Genomic DNA, 13,899 nt, shown 5'->3' with positions numbered 1-13,899 from the left:
TTGCAAAAGATCATTCTCTTTTATTCCATGCTGAGCTTGTGAAGCCAGTAACCACGTCCAGTTTGTGTGCCTTCAGTGGTCTGGCACGACGCCGGGTACAGAGCAGGCTCAATGACTGTTAGACACACAGACGGACAAATGGACAGGTAGAGTGTACACATAGAAAGCTCCACAAGATTTCACCGGAAGTTCTTTGGCTAGCTTCAAAAATGTATCACACTGAGCAGACAGCAGTTAAGGCCATTCCAAGACTCTCTCCTCATGGCTAGCCGAATGCTTTTCTTTCCAGACCACACTGGGATTGAGCCAATATTTGGTTATCCATTGTACAATGTATCATTTATTCAATATATTCATCCATTTTATTATCATTATTCCAAGTGGTCTGGAACAGTCGTAATAACCAGTCTCTTAGGCATGCAGGATAAGCCAGGCATTGGGTCAAGGTTCTACATACATTGTTTTTTTTTTAATCTAGTCATCCCAACAACCATTTGATAGAAGTCTAAAAGGTTAAGTAACCTGCGTTAGATCCCACAGCCATAAGCTGCGACTGAGCTCTGGCCTGGCAGACCTCCGCTCTATGCTACCTCCAAATAGCAGTCAGAGCCACAGTTTCTCAAGCACCTAAGAGGAGCCAAATATCGTGCAGTCCTCACTTCCCGGATGCTGAACATCGCAGCTCAGAGAGGTTCGGTAACTTGCCTAGAGCCACACAGCCGTCTGCCACCGAAGCCTAGGCTCTGCGCTCTGGGGCCTCCCCTGCAGCCTCAGCTCTCTAACAAGCAGCATTCCAACAGCCCCAGCAGCCCAGGGGGCTTCCAGCAGCCCGGCTCCAGCTGAGGGTGCAAGGAAGCTCAGCAGGGAGAGCCCTAGCCTCACCTTGACCAGGGGGCCTCCTCACAGTGCCCAGACGCACTGGCGCTCACTAACTTCTTGGACCCGAGGTAGGTCAGCGGGGCAGGAGGCAGGGCGTCCAGCACTAGTCCTGGGAAGAGGGGAGCTTCTCTCTGGAACGCAGCGGTCCGGGGGAGAGGGTATCAGGCATAAGGCTGCTCCATCGCGAAGGGCAGGTGCCTCCCAGGAAATGCTTTTCCGTGTTGTGTCTGCCAGCAGCTCCCTATCTCTGTTTGAACTTCAGGCCCTCCTCCTGGCTTGGCTGCCAGAGCCCAAGACTCCGATCAGCGGACACACCAGCTCAGAGCAGGTCCTGAGAGGAGGGGCCACTGACGCGTTTCATTCCAAGTCAGGTAGCCCCAGGCAGACCAGGACCCAGAAGAATCCTCGCTCCAGATGGTGCCAAAGCCCTGGGTGCTCTCCAGCCACCATCCAGCCATCCAGCCTGGCCTTTTAATCCTTCACACCATCCCCTTCTCATTTATTTACTTAAGGCCAGTTCCAGATGCCTTTACAAATATTAACCTATTTAAGACCCACAACAGCCCTCAGAGGTAGAAACTGTTATTGCGCCCAGTGTGTGGATGGCAAAACTGAGCCACGGAGTGGTTGGTAGGCGCTGGGGTTTGAACTGAGGCCACCTGACCTCAGAGCCTGCACTCCAGGTCCTCTGGCCTGCTGTCTCTGCGGCATTTCACTGGGATTTGTGTCCTCATGCTATTTCTCAGAGGTCAAGCGAGGGAAAAAATGAATAAAACAAAAAAAAAGAGGAAATTTGGATGTCAAATGCCTAGAAACTCTGCCTATAGTGGGCAGAATGTGGCCCCCCAAAAGATAAATCCACGTTGTAGAAAATGTGAATATGCCCTTAATGGCAAAAAAAAAAAAAAAAAAGAATCTTTGTAGATGTAAATTTAGTTAAAGATCTCAAGAGGAGATCATTTTGGATTATTTGAGTGGTCTCTAAATTCAGTAAGTGTCCTCACAAGAAGCAGAAACGAAGACACGGACAAGACCATGTGGAAACAGAGGCAGAGGCTGGAACGATGTGGACATGAGCCAAGAGCACCTGGAGCCACCAGAAGCCAGAGAGGCAAGGAAGGGGCCTGCCCCGGAGCCTTCAGAGGGAGCACGGCCCTGTCAGCTCCTTGACTTCAGACCTCTGGTCCCAGAACTGTAAGAGGACCGATTTCTGTAGCTTTCAGCCTCCAAGCTTGTAGCCGTTTGTTATGGCAGCCCCGGGAAGCCAGCACCCTGCGCTGGGCCGCTTCCTCCTGCACGTATGGGCATCACGGGAGAGGAGGCAACGGTGGCCTCCCTGCACTGAGCACGTCATGGGGAGGGTTGGCAGGTTAGTGCCTGCGGGCCAGCCGGGGGTGTGAGAGCCTCCACGGTACAGACCCCGAGGCAGGAAGGCAGCCAGTCCCCAGCGCAGGTAAGGACAGGGCAAGTTAAATCGGGGTTCCCAAGGCAGCGTCACTCAAATCTGCAGCTGAGTGCTCACTGTCCCCAGAGAAATGAGCCTCGGCTCAGGGATTCACAGAGAGCGAGCGGGTCCCGCGTGCATCCCTCCTTCCATTCTAGATCATGGGAGATTTGATCTGCATCAGAAGCAAAGGTCGTCAGAAGTCAGGGAGTCCCAGCCTCACATGTCACAGGTGGGGAAAGTCATGACCACACAGCAGACATCGTCTGAGGTGGCACAGCTCGTCATGGCCCTGGCAGAGCTGGAACCCATCTCCAGACCCCTAATCCTTTCAAAGGATCCAAACCTCCTCCTCTCATCTGCTCTCCTCTTCGCCAAGATCCTGCAGCAACTCTTATCAGAGCTGAGCAGCCCTCAGCCCAAAGCAATCTCCAGCTAAAGTTCCCGTCCCTCCTCCTAAAATTTAAACTTCTTTCTCCTTGTTTGCAGAGTGATACCTTCCTGAGGCTGCATGTCTGACCCAGACACCAGTACACATGGTAACAGCAGACAGCATCTGGCTGTACCGTAGACACTCTGCAGCAAATGTTGGTTGATTGCTCGTTGCAGGGAAGTAACCAGTGAATGACACCACTCGCAGTCTCATTTCTCTGCTACATCTCCTGCTGCTTGCTGTCCACCCAGCCAGACTGCCTTCCTTCAATGACTTGATGGGACTATGCCCCTCCCTCCGGGCCTCTGCACCTGCTCCTCTCCGTGCCTGGAATCCACATGCCTTCACAGACCTCTGCCGGGATCACTCTGTCCCCTCCTCCTGGGTCACAACATCACTTTGTCAGAGGCTTTTCCCCAGGGTCAGCAGATCCCCAGATCCTCGGTGCTTTTTCTTTTCATTACTGATCCTAGTTCATAATTTTATTTTTATGTGATTCTTTTTCATTACTGTTCACCACTGTCATTAAACAAAAAGTTCCCTTAGGGTAGGAACTCAGTCTGGCAGACTCACCATTGTCATCTCCCCAGCACCCAGCACATAGACCGTACATGTAATTCATTCATTGGTTCATTCTGCAAACATTTGTTGAACAAAATGCTGAGCCAGTGAAAAGAAATGTACAAAGCAGGAATAGACAAAACCACCACCCCTCCAGGAAAGGGAAGTCAAATAGATGACCTATGGTCAACTCTAAGAAATTACCCAGTAAGAAATCACCTCACTGACCCTCCTCCCTGTGCTTGCCTCTTAACCCTTTTAGTCCTGACCCGTATTTCCCCCAAAGGTTGAGCTGGCAAAAACTCAAAGCAGTCAGAAATGTAACTGGAAAACAACTCTGGAAAATGAAATTCAGGGGAGTGGTGCTATACAATTATCTAGAATGAAGTTTGGGAATTGTCTTTACAATTCAATTAGCCTCAGAATTATTTTAGAAATGCAAAAGAGGGAATATGTTGCCAAGCAAGAGGGTTGAGCAACTCTCCTCCAGCCCTCCCCACTCTGGGAAGAACAGTCCCCTTACCATGAAGCTGCTACATTGTTTCCAGATACAAATACAGATCAAATCAACAGGAATCATCCCCCACCTTCCCACATGCTCTGCCTTCTGCCATGTGGTCTCCTGCCAGAGGAAATACATTGCAGTGTCTGCAATCATTATCCCACGTACAGCCAGAGTCACGGACTGTTTCCTTGGAGAACTCACAACACTCGTTATCATGATTCAACAAACATTAACTCAGTACCTATTAGATGCCCAGCATGGTAGTAGGCTTGTGGGAAATTCAGAGCAGTGATGGCAAGACAACGGCATTCTAGCAACTAATACACTTGAAAAGCCTACAGCTACTCCAAAATAAAGATCTCTATTTCTAGAATGCTCATAGAATACAAACAGCTTTCCAACGTGGCTATGCGTCACAGCAGCTATGTGAGGCAGAAGGGACAGATCTGACCCCCCTCTCGTTTAGTAGATTAACAGCTTCGGTTACAGAAGCCTTGACTGACTTATTCAAGGTTGCTTGGCTAACAAGGGACACAAATAGAAAATGTGGCAGTCATGAAAATGTGCCGCTCAGATCTTCAGCTGCAGAAAGCATTGTTAACTGACAGTCACAGCTGCTACGCCTCCCAGCCCACTCCTTGGGCCACACTGAGGCCACGCTGCCCATGGACTTCTCCCAGCTAATGACTACTCACAGCCAGAAAACTAATTCAGACCCCTCCTGCAAGACTCAGAACTCCTCCAGTGGATGACGTGGGCCATAGAATCCCTATGGACTTGGAGGAGGCTTTCTTAGAAGATTCTCCCAACCCAATTCCCCTTCCTTTCTGCTCTCTGTCACAGATGTCAGACCTGCATCATGGTCTGAAGACTCTCCTTGCTTCCTCCTGCTCCTACCTCTTGATCCTTCCCAGGCATTTCTCCAAATAAATCTTGAGCAGACCAGTGCCATCTTGGTAGCTGCTTTCTGGAGGACCCACCCTAACAGAACTAGAATCCAGACCTTGCCATTCACAAAGGGACCTCCCACCAATAAAGAGATTCCATTTTATTCTTTTTTTTATTTAAATTCTTTTTTTTTAATGATTTTTTATTATGTTAGTCACCATACAGTACATCCCCGGTTTCCGATGTAAGGCTCGATGATTCATTAGTTGTGTATAACACCCAGTGCACCATGCAATACGTGCCCTCCTTACTACCCATCACCGGTCTATCCCATTCCCCCACCCCCCTCCCCTTTGAGGTCCTCAGTTTGTTTCTCATAGTCCATAGTCAAGAGATTCCATTTTAAAATACATTTGGAAAGTGTGGGAGTAAACCCAGTGTCACCGGACTTCCTTGATGCAACAAGATGCTAACGTGTAACTGACTCCTCGAAGCACAAAACTCCCGCAGAATCCAGCAGCTCCCGAACTGAGTTGACAACAAGAACTTTTAATCAGTTCTCCCAACTTGGAGAAAGGAACGTTGGTTTTCTACAGACCACAGTTTGGGAAATGCTGTTAAGCCCCACTCTCCAACAAATAAACACCTATTCTTTCCTTGGTATTGCTAAGGAGCCTCAAAACGATGGTTTGATACTCTTTTCTTTTACTATTCTCAAATATATGTGCAATACTATTGTGAAAAATAGGCAGAAAAAGCAAGCGAAGCAAGGCATCCCTCAAACAATGTAATCTTCCCTGGAAGAATAGGAAAGTAATTATCCTTTACATTAAAGCTTTATTCCTATTTTTAGAAAATGGTTTGATTTTAATTTTTTAAAATAGGTTCATCTTCAAGAGATGGGTAAACTGGAAAGCTTTCAAACGTAAGCAATGGATCTTAAATTGTCTACAGGTTTGAATATTGGACCTGTTATGCCTGCAGGCATTTCTCAGTGAATTCACATTAAAATGGTTCTACTCAACATCAAAAGTCAGGGATTGGACCTCAACAACGCTTCGTGATTCAACACTTGAATGAAAAGGGAACAATCCATGACACAAACTGTTCTACAGCTTTTCTGTAAAATTCCTGGCAATGCCAAAGCTCAGTGTGTTTGGAGCTTAGTGGGAAAATGCAGTTCTGTGTACCAAGGAGGTGTTCCTTTTGTAAACAGGTGAGAGTCACCCGAAGAAGTAAACTCGGGTCATTTCGGGGGCAAGAGACCTACAAATCAGTCTATATGGGATTCAATCTTCTTAACCTTCACCGATTTTCCTTCTTCTCCCTCCTTGAGAGGTACCGTAGAGAAGAGAAGACGTTCTTGGTAAGATGCGATGGGGGGAACCAATTGCTCTTTGGTCATCCTCTAGACAATAGGCAAATACCATAGCAGGCACCTTACGAACATGTCACTGAGCCCTCCTAATCCTGGCGGAAGTCAGACCATCACCCCCCTTTCTTTTTAGATGAAGAAACAGAGGTCCAGAGAAAGTAAGCTACTGGCACAAGATCATAAATGTTGCAAGTGACATTTCTTAACATCTCTTAGAATTATGTTTGCTTCTGTCCTCTGTCATCTCTTGGTTCTTTTCTTCTTTCCTAAACTTCTCTGTAACTTTTCAACAAGACCCTTAAATTACTTTGATAGTAGAAAAAAGTGTTTCTACAATAGGAAAAGTGAGGCACCTTTATTTTTACTAAATATTTGTTGAAAGGACAGATATATTAGTCTTGTGTTACTGACCAGTTATCCATATGAGGCCACAAGCAGACACAAAAGAACCAGAAAGAATTAAATTTCTTTCCTAAAGTTGCTATTATTCTAGAAGGGAAAATGAAAAGCATTAATAAAACTACACTATATACATATATAATTTTAATATTATAATTACATATAATTATAATATTATATATGTTAACAATTATAACATTATTAACATCTATTGACATATATTAACATATACAATACTGCCTCCTATCTTTTTCTCAGCTTGGGTGTCAAGGGCACTGTGAGCTTTGGTGGTCTCTGCTCATCCTTGCACCCACAGGATTGGAAAGACTGGGCTGAGCTTGCCTGTGACCCTCACAAGTCCCTTCTCAGAGGTCAGGCCATTCTGGAACCATGTGACCTCAACTGTTGGTCGCTCAGCAGTCTGGGACGTGACCTGTCACAAAAATGATGAGTGAAAGGATTTAAATTCAAATCAGACAGAGCTGAGATGCTGGTAGCAGGGCCAGAAGCCCAAACGTACACAGGGAAAGACAGCCCGCTGAGGTCCCAAGCTGGGAGTAGCAACAGGACTTCAAAAGCTATGAGTCCACGGAAGTCACGATTTAGAGAAGGAGTAGAAGGAGATTAACTGGTGGTGGTAGCAGCAGTGGACGCAGAGACAGAGGGGCTGAGTCTACACACGATCAAGCAAGAAAGAATCAAAGGAAGCCTGGTGCCCCTGGGGGTTCCGGGGCAATCCGAGCTCCTGAGCCAATGTGAACCCAGAGCAGTATGCCATTTCCTGAGCAACGCTCCCATCCCGAATCGGGGGCTAGACTGAGGGTTCTGCTCACCCACAAGGCTGCTTGCTGGAATTCATTCCACATGTAACAATAATGATATTCATGAACATAATGGCAATTATTAATTTAAGCATTAATGACATGCCAGAAACTGCAACACTTTTATATTCTTATTTCATTTCATCCTCAAAACAACTCTGTAGGGTAGCTACTATTACCCCTATTTTACAGACAAGGAAACAGATACAGAGAAGTGAAGTGATTTGCCCAGAATCAGCCACCCTACAGGTGGGGGAGCTTAGATGTGCCTCCGACGCCTTGGCTCTTAACTTCTATACTTCCTTGCTTCATTCTCCCATATTCAATGTATCCGTAGACCGAGCTTCCCTTACTAGGGGTAACCTGAATGTTATTTTGTTCTGTGCAATCTCAAGGAACCCAAATCACACTAACGCTGAACCACACAGGGGAATCATCACCAAAAGTGGCTATAGGACAAGTTTCTTTCTGGAAAATACAATCATCTTGTGAAAGATCCAGGAGAAACAGGACATCCTCACGCAACTATTGTTGCACAGTAAAAAGTGGGCGATTTTGATTCCACGTGGCTGAAATATTCTGAGAGACTGAGGGCGCATCCGAAAGCAATTACCATCAGCACCACCCTCGATGTCTTCCCAGGCACCCAGAAAGCTCCTGGAGACAGACAAGATACGCGTCACTTTTCTTGCCCTCAGCATCTCATTCAGTGTAGGTATCCAATTAATAATAGACAGCATGCACTGAAAGATTGTTAAAATGCAGAACGTACACTAGAGAAAGCTTAGCAATTCAGTCCAACGCCTTCCCTCTGCAGGAAAGCTGAGGGGCCGATCAGCTCCCAGTCACACAGATCAAACTCGGGTCAGGCTTGGAGTGGAACCTGAGACCTCTGCCTGTCAATCTCCTCTGTCTGCATCTCCCTTAGCATGTGGCCTTTCTTCCTGAGCGGAACAGTTGTCTTAAAAAAGAATTGTTATTTGGCTTGGAGTATTTCTTGGTTCAGTCCATTAGAATAGATTGAACATTATCAAATGTCCTTTGACAGTTAAGAATCTTCTACCAGGGTCATCATTTTAACCAATAATGAGCAGGTATATGAAAGGGGAAGAGAGTGCATTGGAGCTGATCTCTGACCTGGGTTACAATAAATGTAACTCTCCTCAGTGGTCAGTGGCTCCCTGGAGAAGCGGTTCAGAAGGTTCTGAGGCTGTGGTAGATTACCTGCGTCTGCAGTGGGCAAGGTGGAGAATATGGTGTGAGTATTTACTGACTCGACTCCTTAATATCCCCCAGAAGTTGACTTTTTAAAGCTTGAATACTACGTATCTGTTTTATGAGTAGTCACCCTCTTCTCTTAGCAAGCAGAAGACCAGAAAATGCTGGGTGGTTCGGTGCAAGTGGATAAGATGTCACAGTACTCTTATTTTGCCTTAGAAAACTCACTGCTGTTTATTTGAAAGGTCAGCCTGCAACCATCTTTTATCTAAAAATATCGGTGCACTTTCCAAACGCAGAAGGCAACGTCTTAATTAACTCAGTAAATAATACTAAAGGACCTGATAAATCTATGGTGAAAAGTAGGACAACACACTGTGGGATAGCAATCAGCTGCTCCTCATATCTTCCCCAGGATGTGTCCTTCTCATTGAACTTGCCCCGCCGTAAGGAGTGTGGGCTCTTTTCTGGGGTTCTGTACTTAAAACAGCTGGGTGAGTGCAGAGCAATTTTAAAGCATGTGGACAGTTCACTGGGAACATCCCTAATGGCATTTATCCTATTGTGATTCAGATTCTTGGTGGCATGGCCAATGGCCACCTCTGACCAAGAGGTTACTTTTTTCCCATCCTAATACACAGGTATATTTATTTCTTTTCACTTACTCATCTGGCATTGGACAGTTGTTTGAGGGACAGTTGCCAAGTGAAATGCGAACCATCTAGAAGTCCCTGACCCTAAGTCTCTGTCTTGGTGGATCATTTTCACATTTAGCTTTTTTTTTTTTCATCAACCAATTTGGGGGATTTTTAACCTCATCATCGTCTCCATTTTACTTTTATTGGCCCCTTTTGCTGAGCACCCCCATCTCTACAGATGAGAGGGCAGGTGAAATTAAAATTGATGCAGAACAAATAGATAATTTCATAATTGGTTTGCTGCTCTCATATTGTTCATGAAGCAAGAGTTGAAATTACTTGTGGTTTTAATTACCGTACGCTTCTTGTCTTCCATAACCACGGACACGCTCAAGGAGCTGTGCCGACCGGGCGTTTATGAAGCTGCTCTTGGCTGAGCCCGTGGGCCTGCCCGTCACCAGCAGGGGCTGTACCCAGCAGCCTCTCATAGACAACTGCCTTTCCCACAACCCATTTCTGGAGCTTCAGTGATGTGCAAGACCAATCTAGAACCCACCGATTTTTGTCAAAGTTCAGGGCTGTATTTGCCAGTGTTGAAGTTGAACATTGATTTTCATCTTCCTGTTTCTTTTCTAACATTTTGATGATAAGACCTGAGATAGGCCGTTCAATTCCTCTCTTACAATGAACCTGGAAAACCTTACTATGCCTGAAAAGAAGAAAGTGCTCAAAAGCTGATGGGAACATGTCCAAAGGACACAGGAGCCTACCTGAAGGGGCTCCCTCTAGCAAAAGATGGGACAATTTGAGTATCAGAATAAATAACCCAGGAATGGATTATAACCTGTTAAATAAGTAACCCATAAGCCCATACTGACGCTAAAAAGGGGGAGGGGGTTGGAAGAGAAAAGGAAGAGGGTAATCTCTTTTTATACACAGAGGTAATAATAGAAAAAAATTATAAAGCACCATTTCGCAATCCCTATAGTGATCATTAATTAGCTAAGAATCACCCATGGGAGCTAAAACCATTGGGTGAGAGACCGTTGGGAGGAATCTGGTAGACACCTCTTAACCAGCCAATGGCACTTGCCAACAATGATGAGCCAATGGATATCACGTGCCTTCCCCAGGGAGGCACTGAGAGCACATCAGCTGTGTGCTCCTCTGAAAAAAGAAAGTTCAGCCTGCATCTAATCATGAAGAAGTAATCGAACAAGTATAAATTGAGGAAAATATGCAAAATAATTGGTCTTTATGAATGACGATTTCAAAAAGACAAAACAAAAAGGAAACCACCGTATACTAGAGGAGATTGGAAAGTTCATGACTCGGTGCAATGTGTGAGACTCCTTGCCTAGATTCTGGGCTCCCCCAAAAGACTTTTTTTTTTTTTAAATATTTTATTTATTTGACAGAGAGACAGACAGCCAGCGAGAGGAGGAACACAAGCAGGGGGAGTGGGAGAGGAAGAAGCAGGCTCCCAGCAGAGGAGCCCGATATGGGGCTCGATCCCAGGACCCAGGGGCTCGATCCCAGGACCCTGGGATCATGCCCTGAGCTAAAGGCAGATGCTTAATGACTGAGCCATCCAGGCACCCCTCCCCCAGAAGGCTTTTAATAGATATAAAGGGCATTGTTGGGACAACTGGAGAAATCTGAACTTGTGCCATATTGGATAATAGTATTATATTAATAGTATCAATAGTACTGTATCAAATTCCTGAGTATAGTGGTTGTATTATGGTTGAGTAAAAGAGTTCCTTTGATCTTAGGAAATGATGAATGATAAGTTATTGGATGGTTATGTATCATGATGTCTATCACTAACTCCCATATGGTTCCAGGGGAAAAAAAGACAGAAACTACAACAATAAAAAAAAATAAAGATAGAGAAAACAGATGGCAAAATGTTAACTACCCTATCAAGGTAAAGTGGCTGTGTTTATTACTTGTCCTTGAAACTCTTCTGTAGATTTGAAGATTTTTGAAATAAAAATTCACAGGGAGAAGAAACTGACAAAAAGAAGTGAAGAAAGTGGTTGCCTTCGGACAAGATTGAGAGAAAGGGAGGCGGCAGAGCTCGCGGCTCTGAGTGGTATTTACATGACTTTGGGATCATTTATTGAGTTGTTCTTTTTGTTTTGTGTACTTTCCCCATGTTGTTCCATAAAAAGTTGATTTAAAAAAAAAACTTCTTTATTCAACTATCTTCCAAATTTTATGACTCTTTTTTTTATCAGCAACACCATGCACACACATACACACACGCACATACACACATTCACGTAAGAGCTGGGTATTGCCTACTGTGTGTCAGACACTGAGTTACGTGCTACAGAGACAGGAAGAGTGAAAACCTGGTCCCTGTGTTCTGGCCATAGGCCAGTGCGAGGCTTCACACACACACACACACACACACACACACGCACATACGATGTGATGCGATATAATATGACATGACATGTCATGATCAAGTGATCAAGTGATCAAAACATGCACAGAGGAGAAAGCATACTTCTCCAAGGTCATGGAAATTCATATCGTTTTGAAGGACTAAAGGATTTTGACAAGAGGAGAAAGTACTTTCTGCTCTGGTTTGGAATACTGTGCTTACAGGATCCATTAGTGGTTCTGGGGACAACCTTTGGTGATGGGCTTCAGAGCTGTCCGGAGACCTCCAAGCCAACAGGTTGGGGCAGCCGGACCCATAGCCTTTACTGGAAGGCACCCCTCCTCTCTAGGGAAAAGTAAACCTCTGCCACAACAGGTTTAGAAGGGCCATTGGTTTAATCGTGAAGAACCTGGGGCTCAGAGAAGTTGAATGATGGGTGAAAGTCAGGTCATAAGTGGCAGATCCAGGGCCAGAACCCAGCCATATCCTGCTTTCCTTGGTAGTTGGCTCTTTGCTTCCTCCACTAATACGTCAGCTTGCGTGGTGTTTTGTTTTAGTCTCTAAACTTCTCGAGGGCAGGATTCGTCCCCTTTTCATCACAGGAGCTTCGCACTCAGAAGCACAACGTTTTGCAGACAACAGGTGTTTGAGGAATATGTCTCAGAGACTCTAATCTACTGATGTTACAGATAAGGGAATGGAAGCCCAGTGAAGCGGTAAGCTGCCCAGGGTCCTATTATACTTGCTGAAAGATCTAATTCTACAAGCCAGTTCCCCTCTCGCCTAGTGCTTCCATTACACCAATGCTTTCTCACTTCAGCTATTTGAATACCACCTTCAGACGATGCCAAAACCACATCTCTCCTTCATCGTTAACTGAGTTTTTAAAATTAGTTCACCATTTATGAGTCAAGTAAATTTATCATTAAAAAACCTGTATGTTTTGTTTTAAATGGTAAACTAGTGACGGATGCCTTCATAGAAAGTAACTTTAAATTGGGTGGGCTCTTTCCGTATTTTGTTATTGTGGACGTTGCTGCTACAAACATTGGGGTGCATGTGCCCCTTCGAATCACTATGTTTGTATCCTTTGTGTAAATGCCTAGTAGTGCAATTGCTGGGTCACAGGGTAGCTCTATTTTTAACTTTTTGAGGAACCTCCATGCTGTTTTCCATAGTGGCTACACCAGCTTGCATTCCCACCAGCAGTGTAAGAGGGTCCCCCTTTCTCCTCATCCTCGCCAACACCTGTTGTTTCCTGACTTGTTGATTTTACTCATTCTGACAGGTGTGAGGTGCTATCTCGTTGTGGTTTTGATTTGTATTTCCCTGATGGTTAATAATGTTGAGCATCTTCTCATGTGTCTGTTGGCCATTTATATGTCTTCTTTGGAGAAATGTCTGTTATGTCTTCTGCCAATTTCTTGACTGGATTTTTTGGTTTTTGGGTGTTGAGTTTGATAAGTTCTACAGATGAACATAGGGGAAGGGAAGGAAAAATAAAATAAGACGAAAACAGAGAAAGAGGCAAACCATAAGAGACTCTCAACTCTACAAAACTGAGGGTTGCTGGAGAGGAGGGGGGTGGGGGATGGGGTAACTGGATGATGGGCATTAAGGAGGGCACTTGAAGTAATGAGCACTGGGTGTTATCTGCAACTGATGAATCACTAAATTCTATCTCTGAAACTAATGATACAGTATATGTTAATTAAAAATTTAAATTAAATTAAATTAAAAACAAATTGGGTGGGGGAAACACTATGGCTAAACCATAGCTATAACTGATTCTGAATATAAGGCTTATTCTCATTCAAAAAAAGAATTGGCAAATTTTAGCTGTCAAAGACATTTTCTTTGACAAAAGTGGAAATAATTTTAAAGAGAACAGATTTCTTCATGACCCAAGATTATTTAGTGTCATGTCCCCATGGCCCGTAAAACCATTGCCTATGTGAATAGCAGTCTTAAGTCTTACGTCCATTAATTGGGAAACAGTTCATTACCCACCCTGCCCTGCACTGCCCATACTTAATGTGTTAAGTCCCTGGCCTGCTGAGATTATAAAAAGCTCTGAAGAAAGATGGAGATAGTAATATTTGATAGCACACAATAAATTCTGATGATGACACTACTTGAAAAGAAATTTGAGGATGGAAGGAACTTGCCAGGCTCTGCTCAACCTCAGATTTGAAAAAGAAGAGACTATGTAGTCTGTGCAGCTCTCCGGACAGGCCTTGGCCGTGGTGGCCCTATCGCAGGGGGTCTGACAGCTGCAGGGGGATCTGTGAGGCTTCCTTCACTTGGACCCTGCTCAAACCGCCTCCGTCCTTGGGACCCACG

The 13,899-nt window shown here is 45.0% G+C and overlaps 1 protein-coding gene across 3 annotated transcripts in view; it reads right to left on the bottom strand.

Moving 5' to 3' along the window:
* Positions 1–13,899, bottom strand: part of FER1L6 (fer-1 like family member 6) — a 146,736-nt gene that overhangs the window by 120,594 nt on the left and 12,243 nt on the right. For 2 of the 3 annotated variants that reach the window (XM_044382606.3, XM_057307983.1), the window contains exon 1: positions 883–1,100. The exons of the other annotated variant lie outside the window; for it this stretch is intronic. The gene's annotated coding sequence lies outside the window, so the exon portion shown is untranslated. Of the gene's footprint in view, positions 1–882; positions 1,101–13,899 lie in introns of those variants that run through there. 3 annotated transcript variants of the gene reach the window in all.

Source organism: Ursus arctos, unplaced genomic scaffold, assembly GCF_023065955.2.
Source record: "Ursus arctos isolate Adak ecotype North America unplaced genomic scaffold, UrsArc2.0 scaffold_6, whole genome shotgun sequence".
NCBI classification, from domain to species: domain Eukaryota; kingdom Metazoa; phylum Chordata; class Mammalia; order Carnivora; family Ursidae; genus Ursus; species Ursus arctos.
Note: the sequence above shows the minus strand (reverse complement) of the source record. Positions and strands in the feature narration are given on the sequence as shown.